Source organism: Stigmatopora nigra, chromosome 20, assembly GCF_051989575.1.
Source record: "Stigmatopora nigra isolate UIUO_SnigA chromosome 20, RoL_Snig_1.1, whole genome shotgun sequence".
NCBI classification, from domain to species: Eukaryota; Metazoa; Chordata; class Actinopteri; order Syngnathiformes; family Syngnathidae; genus Stigmatopora; species Stigmatopora nigra.
In genome coordinates this window covers 3,207,921-3,220,404 of record NC_135527.1, presented here as the reverse complement: position 1 = coordinate 3,220,404, position 12,484 = coordinate 3,207,921, and the positions used below count along the sequence as shown (strand labels likewise).

At 38.8% G+C, this 12,484-nt stretch overlaps 3 non-coding genes across 3 annotated transcripts; 2 read left to right on the top strand and 1 right to left on the bottom strand.

Moving 5' to 3' along the window:
- The first annotated feature begins 3,232 nt into the window (after positions 1–3,232).
- trnap-agg (transfer RNA proline (anticodon AGG)) lies at positions 3,233–3,304 on the top strand. Its single transcript has one exon. It is a non-coding gene; the product is annotated as a tRNA-Pro (tRNA).
- A 7,026-nt stretch (positions 3,305–10,330) lies between these two features.
- trnai-aau (transfer RNA isoleucine (anticodon AAU)) lies at positions 10,331–10,404 on the top strand. The gene has a single exon. It is a non-coding gene; the product is annotated as a tRNA-Ile (tRNA).
- A 1,052-nt stretch (positions 10,405–11,456) lies between these two features.
- On the bottom strand, positions 11,457–11,529 carry trnaf-gaa (transfer RNA phenylalanine (anticodon GAA)). Its single transcript has one exon. It is a non-coding gene; the product is annotated as a tRNA-Phe (tRNA).
- Between the last annotated feature and the right edge of the window lie 955 nt (positions 11,530–12,484).

The following is a 12,484-nucleotide window of genomic DNA, read 5'->3' as shown; positions in this document are numbered from 1 at the left end:
TAACCTGTGAAATTTATTTCTGAAACAGGGATTTCCCAAACGGGGGATAATTGGGCGCTGTTAATGGAGTGTAAAGAAGGCAAGCACTATGTGGAGCTACTTTGGTAAAAGGGTGGTCTCAATTGAAACATTGAGGGGACGGGTAAGATAAACTTTCTGACTTAATAAGATACGGGAAACACCAATATTAATTGAAAAGATTATTGCTCAGCAAGCAATACCATAAAACTATAGGGAACTCTTTTATATTGGGTTTGACGTCTCCATATGGTTTCAATTGAGACTAAACCATCTTACAAAGGATTAGGATAACCTACCAGACAAGGGAAAATACGATGGGATCTAACAACTCCCTCAATCACCATTCATTTGGGGAAAAGTGTTTTTACAAAAGAAAAAACGTGTCCTACTTGGCAAGAAAAAATATTGAAGCAGTGTTTATCCTGTTACGCGGTAAATAGGAAGTCAATTTTTCCACTGTTTAATCATTTTACCTGCTTAAACCTTACAGGGCATGGTCTGAAGCTGGGGGCGATAAATGAGACGTGGTGTACCGGCGTTCTAAAACAAACTACACCCCTGATACTACGTTCTGGCCTATGGTGGCGGGGTGGTAGATAAATTATACGACTCCTGCCGAAACGCGGCAGGACTAGGTACTTTGGTCTCACTGCTCTTACCGATGTCTGTTTTTCCATCCACAGTGGAGGAGATACAATTGGCGGCTCATAATTCGGAGGTGAAGGGTCGACCCTCCCGACATCGTCGAGAGGCATGGAGGGAAGGAGATCCAACATACATTGATGCGATTGGCATCCCCCGGGGCGTACCAGATGAGTATAAGCTGGCTAATCAGATCGCAGCAGGTTGGGAGTCTATCTTCCTTCTAATCACCCCAAACAAAAATGTGGATAGAATAAATTACTTACATTACAATGTTCAAAACTTGGAAATTATACTGAACAGGGATTTGTGGCCATGAAGGAACAACTGGCAGCTACCAGTCTGATGGCGTTCCAGAATCGCATAGCGGTGGATATGATCCTTGAAACAGGGGGCGTGTGTGCAATGTTTGGAAAACAATGTTGCACCTTCATACCGAACAACGCGTCACCCAGTGGATCTCTCACCAGGGCCATTACTGGCCTGCAAACACTGAACCGCAATATGCAAGAGCATTCTGGAGTAGATACGTCCGCATTGTCAGATTGGTGGGATAAGACCTTTGGAAAATCTAAAGATTTGGACTATAGGCACAATTACCGCTATCCTAACATTGTGTGGGTGATGTAGTATCCCCTGTTTGCGCTCCTTGCTAAGCCGACTTATAACTACTGAAATTGCCCCTACAAATTCTAAAGTACATGAGTTGTATCTTATGGGACGGTTTGGGGAAAGCAGTGAGGTCCAGGAGTACGGTAAATCCGAGGACCAATTGGACGAATATAATTATGTTTTTTCTCTTTCAGACCAGCCATGGGAGTAAGGGGTAGGCGGATAAAATCGCAGTCACCGACATTTCCATTTAGTGATTACTAAGAAATGACTAATAACATACATATTATAAAAACGGGGGAATGTTGGGTTTATTCTGTTTTATTATTATAATAGTTATATTAATTCATTTCTTTATTAAATCAATCTCTTTCTTTTCTTTGTATTAATTCATTACTTTGTTAAATCATTCTCTTTCTGTTTTTTCAAAAGTCTTAAGGTCACGCCAAGTCATCTTTAACCTAGACAGCCTGTTCCAGGATGGTTATACAAACAATCCACCCAATCTCGGTCCTTGAGATTTGGTGGGCCCTTGGTGACGAGGACAGGGCTATTCGGACAATAACAAGAATATTGTTATCGTTATGTAACCGTACACTTCGGGTTTTTCTGTATGTAACGATTATATGATTATGATTATATTATATGATTCTTAGGTCAAGGAGGTTGTATAATTACTCTAATCTAAATGTTGTTAGGTCTAGTCCCTGTTTTTGTTATTAGTAAAATACTTTGATTGTTATTGTAGTCCCAGATGTTGTTTTTACTCATACGTGATGGAATGATCAACAACTCTGTAACTTGTGACCATAAGAATAGGACGAAAATGTCTATTCGAGGAGACGTTCGGAAGTTGTAAGGGACACTTGCTGTAACTCTCCCTTCCGGAGGCTTTTACCTGTTGTATCCATTTCTATTTAATTAAATGTCAATAATTGAATAAGATGTCTTCCTGCAGTTATTGATAATTACGGACGAAGGTAATTATTAATGAACCTGACAATGCCCTTTTTCAATATCAAAATGTTAATGTTGAACTTATTTTACTACACAGTTTCTGACATAAATCTTATCAGAGTAACTAAAAAGGTTAGATGATATCTATATATTTAAACAACTGCAAACATTGTGCGGCATACGTTTATAAATGTTTATAGAAAGTTTTAATTTGAGAAGATGCACACGGGTAGTGTGCTTGTGACAACTTTCTGACATGTGGTATGATTAACTGTTTTTATAATATCGAAAATCCACAAGAACCCACACAGGTGAAAAACCTATATCCTGCTCAGTCTGTAATAAAAAAAAAATCAGTTTCCTAAAGACCTTAAAATCACACAAAATAAGCCAGACAGGTTAACCATATTTTCTTTGTCAGTTTGTAGTTAAACATTCACTTGGAAGGTCAATTTAAAGCATTGAGCTTTACAGATTAGATAAGCATTGATCAATTGATACAACCAAATGATGTTGCTTTCTATTCTTTCTATATATAAGAAAACTTTCGCTTAAAAATTACAGCATTGCAATTATGGGGTTAATACACCTAAATGTTACAGTGATAACGATTGGCATTAACAAGCTTAGATAAGGGGGGAAGGAACGATTCTCCGATAACAATCATAGCATATCAGGTATTCAATAATAACAATTAAGGGGAACTCAAAACAAATTCCATTGGAATTTAAACAAACAAGCCTTCATTCGACAAAACATCTCAATAAATAAGCGAAAAGAGCATCACAATTTACGACAATATGCAAGTAAGCACAAAGGTTGCTAGGATAGAAATCAGGCTGCATAAGCATCTTCTTAAGCGTCCTTCCAGATTTGCATTCCTTGGGTAGAAGTCCAGTAAACAGTCCTTGGAGCGAGGACTCGGTGGCTTGTTACGATCCCGAGTTCTCTTCAGAAAAATTGAAGAAGTTTCCATAAAACAATTATTAAATAGACATCTGGCTCGTTGGTCTAGTGGTATGATTCTCACTTAGGGTGTGAGAGGTCCCGGGTCCAACTCCCGGACGAGCCCTTACTTTGTCGAAATGTGATCTATTATGGGGGTTGATATGTCACAAACTTCACATGAGAGAAAAAGTGTGATTTAAGAGCCCATCTGGCTGTTGTTTTAGTGGTATGAATCTTGCTAAGGGTGCCTAGGGTCTTTCTTAATCAACATTTTCCAATAGTCAGACATAAAATTAAAATTTAGGTACATATCTATCCATTGTATTTTCCCTTTTCGCTCTAATGGTTTATTTTAGAAATCTGTAAGAAGGTTTGTTCTCAATTGAAACGCTTTCACTTTTTTATGGAGACAATAAAACTAATATAAAATGTTCCTTATGGTTTATGGCATTGCTCCTCGAGCAATAATCTTTCCAATCAATATTGGATGCTTTCCATTACGTCTGACCACGTCAATACTTTTATCTTACCTGTCTCCTCAAACGTTTCAACTGAGAGAACCTCCTTACAGTGCAAAGGTGGATCTGCATCCTCCTTTTCAGCTATTTTCATGTCTGCTGTTTGGTCAGCAACACTTGTACGGACGTTCTCATTTTGGGTTGCTTGTGCGTCTTCTCCATGTTTCCTGTTGAAAAACACATAATTCTTCTGCTAACTCAAAATTAGTGCGTTTCTTTAAAGTTTTTCTTTTACGCAGATAGCCAGATTAGTCGAATCATTCAGCTCCAACCGTGTAGTGAATGATGGTGTTTTGTCTATCGTCTACTAAATAAGATTTCCATATTTTATTGTCCGGTTGACCTCGTTATGTGGGCGCAATGATTTCATAACGAAATATGGAACCCTTCGTCTATCCTGTCAATTAATCTGTTAACACAATTTGAATGCCATTATCACTATAAATCAATGGTACTTTGGAATTTCATATGATGCACTGTTTTTGTTTTTTCATTTCAGTGCTCCAAAATTTCACATTGCAGATTTTCTCCTCCAATTCAATGCATTATCATCAAAAAAATTCTTTGGACTAAAAAATGTCCATAATTTTTCATCGCCATCCAAAAAGGCTTATTGGCGATTTCAGAAATTGATTTCAAATTTCCAATCCTTTGCTGCCATCCCTGGAAAGGGCTTATTGGTGGTTTCAGAAATTGATTCCAATTTGCTAACTCTTTTTCCACCCAGATATCTAACGGATTGATTATATCTTGGTGGATGGCCAATCAAAAACACAAAAACACAAAAAGACAAACAACCATTCACGCTCACACTCATTCATAATCAGACATGAGTGGTCTGCAATTTTTGTCACTAGTGGAGAGCAGCTTCTTGGCAGCTAACCACCTTTTGCTGTCCTATCAGCACTAATCGTTCTCAATAGAACTAGGTTAACGGCATTTGGTTACCATCAATTGTTTGATATTAATCCAATCTGTGATATTTTAATAGTCATTAATATGACTCACGCTAAAGCATATTTCATCTAGTGATGGAAAAACAATGAATCATGTTTCGTGCACTAAACATATTCATCTTATTCCATCCTATAGAAATCATGCTTATCCTAAATTAATTATTTTATATAATCTTCGCCAGGTACAATTTATCTAATAATTTGGATCAATGCCATTTCTGGATTGTTTTCTTCTCGTTTGATATCATTAATAATTTGGATGAATGCCATTTCTGTCTCCTCTGCTCTTCCTTGGTGCAAGGTAACTTGAGATGTCCCTTGCCTGGCATTGGGCCTGAACGATCTAAACTTGAATATATTGAAGATCTCTACATATCTTCTTTTTTTCAATAGCCTTCTCAACTTGTAATTTACGCTTTATGGCCTGTAATGGCTCCTCCAACATTCTCCCATCCCACTCTTTGTCTTTATTTTTCCTCCACTCATTCATATATGTGCAATTATCCAGGAAAATGCTTCAGCATAAACTTCATGTCGGTTGAGAGTTCTTTGCTGTTTGTCAAACCTATTTTTGCAACTTTTCTTTTGTTTGAAGATTTTTGCTTATTCAAAAAATATATTTATATATTCTGTTATTGTTATAATGTATTTATTAGTTTTTATTTAGTGTTTACTCACCTTCTCTAGGGACGTTCCGTTTAATTTACTATCTTATTTACCCGCCTACATAGTCGTTTATACTCTTATTTTGTGCGGCAAACGACGTGATTTACGAGCGTGTCACAAGTGCTCTGGTTTAAATTTCTCCTTATGAAGATTACTTGCAAGTTTTATATTTGTTATTCTATATATATTTTCTTTATTTTGAGCTCTTTCATTCTCTTGGCACAGTATAATAATATTTTTTCTATATCTTTAACGCAATCTTCGGAGTCCCTGGCGGAGGGTTGCGACCACCTCCTTTCTGTCTGGTGATTCACTCAATTAGAACTCTTCCAGAAATCTCGAGATTCTTACTTGATCTCCCGTGTACGTTTCCTAACTTCTCTAATCCCGAGAACACTCCCCTGACTTACGGAGAGCGGCATACGAAACATTTTTCTCCGACACACGGAGCATCTTTCTTCTCTAGAAAGACGGGGTCTCAATACTGGATTGGATTCTACAAATTAATCTTAAAAGTGCCTTACCACTCAGATGTGCTCTGCGTCCGGTGGGATGGATTTGCTTCCTTCTTCTGGATAGCGGAAAATCGATCACCCTTCTCCTCAATGGGGAGACAGCTGACGTCAGATTTTTGGATTAATTTTTCGCGATCCAAAATCAGGAGGCCAAACCTCCCGAGTTTCGGCACCAGAATGTTGGGGCTACTGGCCAACACTTAAATAAACTCGAACACAGGAACACACACTGAGGCAGATGGAATGAAAGTTAAAGGCCGCGTCTGTGGAGGCGGGGGAGTGGACCATTCTGAGGCCCGAGAGTGTGACTACTCTCCAAGCTCCTCGAAGCTATCTCCCGCCGAAAAGCTGCTTCAACGGTGGTTTTATTAGAGATAAGACAAGTCATAAAAATGGAAGGCGTTAATACAAATGAAGGAGGTGGAGTGCAAAAGGTGTAGTGCACATTTTAACCAATAGGTGTAAGATAAATTCTATTCTAGTAACTTTTAATACATCATAGTGAAAAGGGTGCAAGACTAAATATAAGAATACAAATATATTTCACAATGATTAACTATGTTTTTACAATATCGGAAATCCACAAAAACCCACACAGGTGAAAGACCATTTTCCTGCTCAGTCTGTTGTCAAAAATTCAGTTGCCAAAAACCTTAAAATCACACAAAAGAACCTAGACAGGTTAGACATATTTTCTTTGTCAGTTTGTAGTTAAAAATTCACTTGAAAGGCCAATTTAAAGCATCACAGAACGAATCCACACAGGAAAAAAAATCTTTTCCCTGCCCAGTCCGTGGTCAAACATTCAATCACAACAAAACCTACAGAAAAAACACAAATTCTCACAGTTGTATAAAACAAAAAAATCCTTCCACTCGATTTGTAAAGTAACATTAGCTATTAGCTAAAGTGCCAGTTTAAATTTGACATGGTATCTTGATTTTGTTAATTGCGCCGCCGAATGTCTTGTATTTGTGTTTTTCAATGAAATTGAAGTTTTTAACCGCAAAATGGTTGAACTCACCATGGATGTGACAGTCCACAGTCGAGACCGAGGTGCTTGTGCTGGTGGTCCTCAGAAGCTCTGGCAGCAGGTGGGAATCATCACGTGCCTCTGTATGTCTGATTGGATTGGTCTGATTGATTAAATTTGTGAGTCAGCTTGTCATACCGTAATTGAGGAGAAGCAGAGTGGCGCAGCGGAAGCGTGCTGGGCCCATAACCCAGAGGTCAATGGATCGAAACCGTTCTCTGCTTCTTACAGTCATTTGCTTTTTTGCAGAAGCAAAATACCTCACTTTCAATTGTTGCAGTTGCTGTGAAAAACTGATCTTTATAATTATTAATTCTTAAAATTAATAACTCACTTCACATTTTTCTTAAGGATACCCACCAATCAAAAATCGTATCAGAATTTAACGGAAATCGGACCCAATGCGTCATTTTCAGAGTATGGGAATCGGGTATAAGCTAAATTTTGTGATTCAATGAATGACATTTGGGGCAGCCTGGTGGTGCGGTTCTGGGTTCAAGACCAGGTCGGTCCAATTGTATGGAGTTAACATGTTATTCCCTGCGTGGGTTTCTTCCGGGTACTCCGGTCTCATCCCACATTGGACATTCAAAATTGCCACTAGGTGTGAGCGTCAGTAGTTGTCATTGACAGGGAGAGATGTTCAATCCAGTTTGACTGCAATCCCTCCGGTCAAATTGGATTGGATGCCTGTCATCGTCAATGGGAGTGAAATAGGATTACTTGCTCTGGTAGATAATGAGTTGAAATAGCAAGTCACAAGCATGTCCATAAAGGTCAGGCTAAACAGATCTGACACATTTGTAGGTTTTAAAACAATGAAAACAAGGTCTGGCTCATTGGTCTGGTGGTATAATTCTTGCTTGGGGTGAGAAAGGTCCTGTGTCCAACTCCTGGATGAGACAAAACTTTGTTGAATTGTGATCTATTATGGGGGTTGATATGTCACATGCTTCACCTGAGAAAAAAAAAGTGTTGAATTGTCATATATGGTGGAGTGGTATGGGAAATAGTTTTCTTCTTGCCAGGGGGGCCTAACAGAAAATAAATGAGAAGCACTGGTCTAGTGGTATGATTCTCGCTTCGGGTGTGAGAGGTCCCAGGTCCAACTCCCAGGTGAGCCCTGGTTTTATTGAATTATGATATATGATGGGGTGGGTGATATGGGACATAAGCCATCTAAGAAAAAAAGTGTCAGTTTAAGAGCGCCTCTAGCTTGTTGGCCAATTCTTCAATAAACTCGAACATTGGAAGACATACTGAGGCTGATATAATGAAAGTTAAGGCCGCGTCTGCAGAGGCAGGCATGCAACAATTCAGAGGCCGGATAGTGTGACAACTCTCCAGGCTCCCCAAAGCTATTTCCTGCTGAAAAGCTGCTTCAACTGTGTTTTTAATAGAGATAAGACAAGTCATAAAAATGGGAGGCGTTAATACAAATAAAGGAGGTGGAGTACAAAAGGTGTTGGGCACATTTTAACCAATAGGTGTAAATTAAATTCTATTCTAGTGACTTTTAATACATCAGAGTGCAAAAGGGTGCAAGATTAAATATAAGAATACCATTTATATTTCACATTAGCCACCTAAGGAAAAAAGTGTCACCGTATGGGCACCCCTGGAACGTCTGTCACGTTGACTTTAGAAATTTGACAGATAAGCCGGGTTAGCACAAGATACGATACATATAAAAAACTGCATCCGTTAACAGTACATGTGAAACATAAACAGAAAAAAAGAAGTAAAGTATTAACATACTCATTACTCATTATTATAGTAAAAAGTATAATGTACAAAGTAAAGTAAAAAGCAATGTAATAAGAAATATTCAAATGTAATTTAAAAAAAGATAGAGGGGCTGTAAAACACGAAAAACAAAAAGAGTGGACAGAGCTACTGCCACAGGCGAATTATTCGATCAAAATTTTCATTGTAAGACAAAATGTTGTGTGGCGAAGTGGTCGTATCACAAGGTTCGACTGTACAGTGTTTAGCATGTGAGAAGGAAGATTATGTTTAGTTATGTTTATTTACTTTTGATGTGTATGCATGAATGTGCGAGTCTCGGGTAAAGCACATGGAATAGTAAGCTATGAGTCAATTTTCAATTCAAGTTGGTTGTTGATTTTATAAAACAGCTGCAGTAGCTCAGTTGGGAGAGTGTTACACTTAAGATCTGAAGGTCCCTGGCTCAACCTCTGGTGTCGGCAAAATATCGGACTTTGCAAACCCAGCCTAAATCAGCTGGCTCTCAGTTAAAAAATGGTTTCCTTGTAAGCCATGAGTTGCTTTGCAGTCAAGTTAGATTCTAATCACCTCCATGACCCAAATAGGCTCAGACACAGATTGTTGAAAATTTACGACAATATGCGTTGAATCACAAAGTTTGTTCAGACAGTGATCCCGCAATCAGCATCTTCTTAAGTGTCCTTCTAGGTCTGCATTCTGTGGTGAAGGTTCAGTACACAGTCCTTGAGACAAGGACTTGGTGACTTGTTTCAATCGTGAGTTCTCCTCAGACAAATTGAAGAAGCTTTCATACAAAAATGATTAAATACACACATATGATAGTATTACAGAATACTATCCATCACTAATATAAATATTTATTTGCTCATATTTAGATGTAATTTTCGAATGTTTTTATTTTTTTTTACCTGTCTTGTTCAGTTGTTTTTTTTAATGATACTGCATTGTTTTGTTGGCAACATGCTCTCAAGTATGTGTATGAATCTAGATGGCAATTTCAAGAATAGTTTTTTCACTGCAATGGTAACTCTTATAAGTGGGGTAGTTTGCTTCAACAAAAAAGGAACTGATGTTGTGTGCCCCGTGGGGTTAATCAATGTTGACTGGAGCCTTGTAGCCCTGGTAGGGTTACCCATGGTCAACTTGTCTGATGTGAGGGATCAGACAAAGATTGGCTCAGATGACCTCTTATGATGAGCAACACTATTGGACGAAATTTCCTTTGCCGGGATGCGGTTAGGAAAGATCCTGAGCGTAAGGTTGAGAAATTCCGGCTCGGCATAGTTTAGTGATAGTTTAGTAATAGTGCCAGCACATTGCTGTTTATCTCATTTAGGCAGAGCATGGTGCTGAAAATGCCAAAGCCGTGGGTTCGACCGTGGAACGGGCAAAGCCTCCCTAGAACAGAAGGTGTCAAAGAGGCAGCCGGGGAACATATCTGGCCTGCTGCAACATTTTGTGCGGTTTGACACCCTTGCTCTAAAGTAAGTAAAGATTGCCTAAAATGATTTATTTTGCCGTAACATAACACCTCTCCAGTGCATTCAACACCATTCAGCCGGTCCTTCTGAGAGGGAAACTGGAGGTGGCTGGAGTAAGGAACCACCTAGCTGCATGGATCATCGACTTCCTCACCGACAGACCACAATATGTGAGACTCCAGGACTGTATGTCATTGCATCATCATGCAAATACCTGGATTGTGTAGCATGTGGCCTGTTAACTCAGTTGGTCAGAGTGTGGTGCTAATAACGCCAAGGTCGTGGGTTCAACCCCCACACAGACCATGACCTCTGTGTATCTGTTGAATTTGCCTAACTACAACTTTTTCCCTGACATAACATAATATGTTGTCTTGATGTTTCTTCAGTTTCTGTGATCTGTTAATTTCTCTGCTCCAGAAGGCAGAAGATGCCACCCAAGATGTGAATCATCTCAGTGAGGGAATACTATCTAGGTTTGTTCAAACCACATTTCTGTTCTTCCCAAATTGTTATGAAATTAAATTTGTCTTCATACTAAAGCAGGCAGAACAGTGTTTCTGAACTTTGCTTAGCCTCCAATGAGGAAGCCTGTAGAAAATCATAATAGGATTTGTAATATAAGACAAAGTCTCTTTGCAATGGCTTGTTTATACATTATTAGTTTTTGTAAGTATAACAACATCGTAGTCATCCTTATGACTGACATGTCAGCATAAACACCCAACTGTCTGACTGAATAATCAATCTTAGTCTTGTGATTGACTTGATATGTCAGCACAAATACTAAACTGTCCGACACTGATCAATTACTGTTTGCCCTGCAAATGACTGAAACGTAACTGTCCAAAGTCCTACTGACAACTGTCAGTTTTGCCTGTATTTAAGACACACTCACTGGTCATTCGACAAGAGTTGCAAGAACATTGCGCTGAACAGGACTCCACTGTAAGAGCTCTCACTCTCCACTTTACAGTCTGGTAATAAACCTTTTTTGTATTTAAATTGATCTCACTCTTTCTTAGCCCGCTCCTGGAGTTGCATTTTCAGACCTATCACTAACGCTCTCCCAACTGAGCAATTTCGGCTGATTGATAAAAATAACAACCAACTTGAACTGAAAACTGACTCATGGCTTACTAGTACAATATTACAATTGGAGTTTTAACATCTATTGATCTGGTTTAGAGAGTCCAATGGACTGACGAAGATCGAGATCGATTCAGGGAACACTCCATCGTTCACTATTTGAGCCAATTCGGATCATGTCGGTGACAAGAGTCAAACTTGACTGCAAAATGCCTCATGGCATACAAGGAATCAGTTGATTTAGGGTGGGTTTGCAAAATCCAACTTGCTGCCGAAACCCGGGATTGAACCAGGGACCTTCAGATCTTCAGTCTAACGCTCTCCCAACTGAACTACTTCGGCTGATTGTTAGAAAAAGGAATCAACTTGGACTTCAAATTGACTCATGGCCTACTAGTACAATACAGTCGAACCTTGTGATACGACCGCTTCACCATACGATATTTTTGTCTTCCGGCGAAAATTTCGGTCGAATAATTCGCCCGAGATACAATCAAAATTTCCTGCTCAGGTGGACATTCATCGAGGCAGATGAGAAGGCATTACCGTTACACAAACCCATGAAGGACCGCCGAACAGCCCCCAACCCCTATTCCATGTGTGTCATTGTCTCTCCACTCCGCGAAATGCGTCTAAATTTACATTCATTATACACATTTTATTACTATTAAACCACTCATTATTCATTACTTTGTCAATATATGGCGAATTAGAACAAATGAAACCTTTTTTCCAATCCAATATACTGTTTTTGGTAATTTTTCAAAGGGTTGGAACGAATTAATTTGTTTTCAATTCACTTCAATGGGAAACGTCCGCTTGATTACGATATGCTTGTCATACGAACACAGTCTCGGAACGGATTACGATCGTAAGTCGCGGTACCACTGTATATATTTAATTTTACTGGGTGAAAATCCCTTAGTTTCAAGCGTTTCCTTGAACAAATTAGCAACATTTCTGACTCTGAATTAGTACATACGTAGACTAAGGCACCAATATTTGTTTCAAATGTTTGGGAAACGTGTTTAAGAATATTTAAAAATATTTTGTGTTGCCAGAATTAAACAAGCAAAACCTGCAGCACCAGAACTAGGTTTTTCCAAGAATTTTTTTTTTATAAAGATAAACTTCCAGTAGGTGACAACATTGGGACAAAGATTCTAAAGAGAACTATTAACTGGATGCGTATTATCTATGAAATATGTGTTCAACACATTAATCCAGTGAAGTGGAGCGTCATTCGCTTGCTTCGCAGTTGTTTTCATTGTCCCAATACAGTGGAAGACATTAGAGA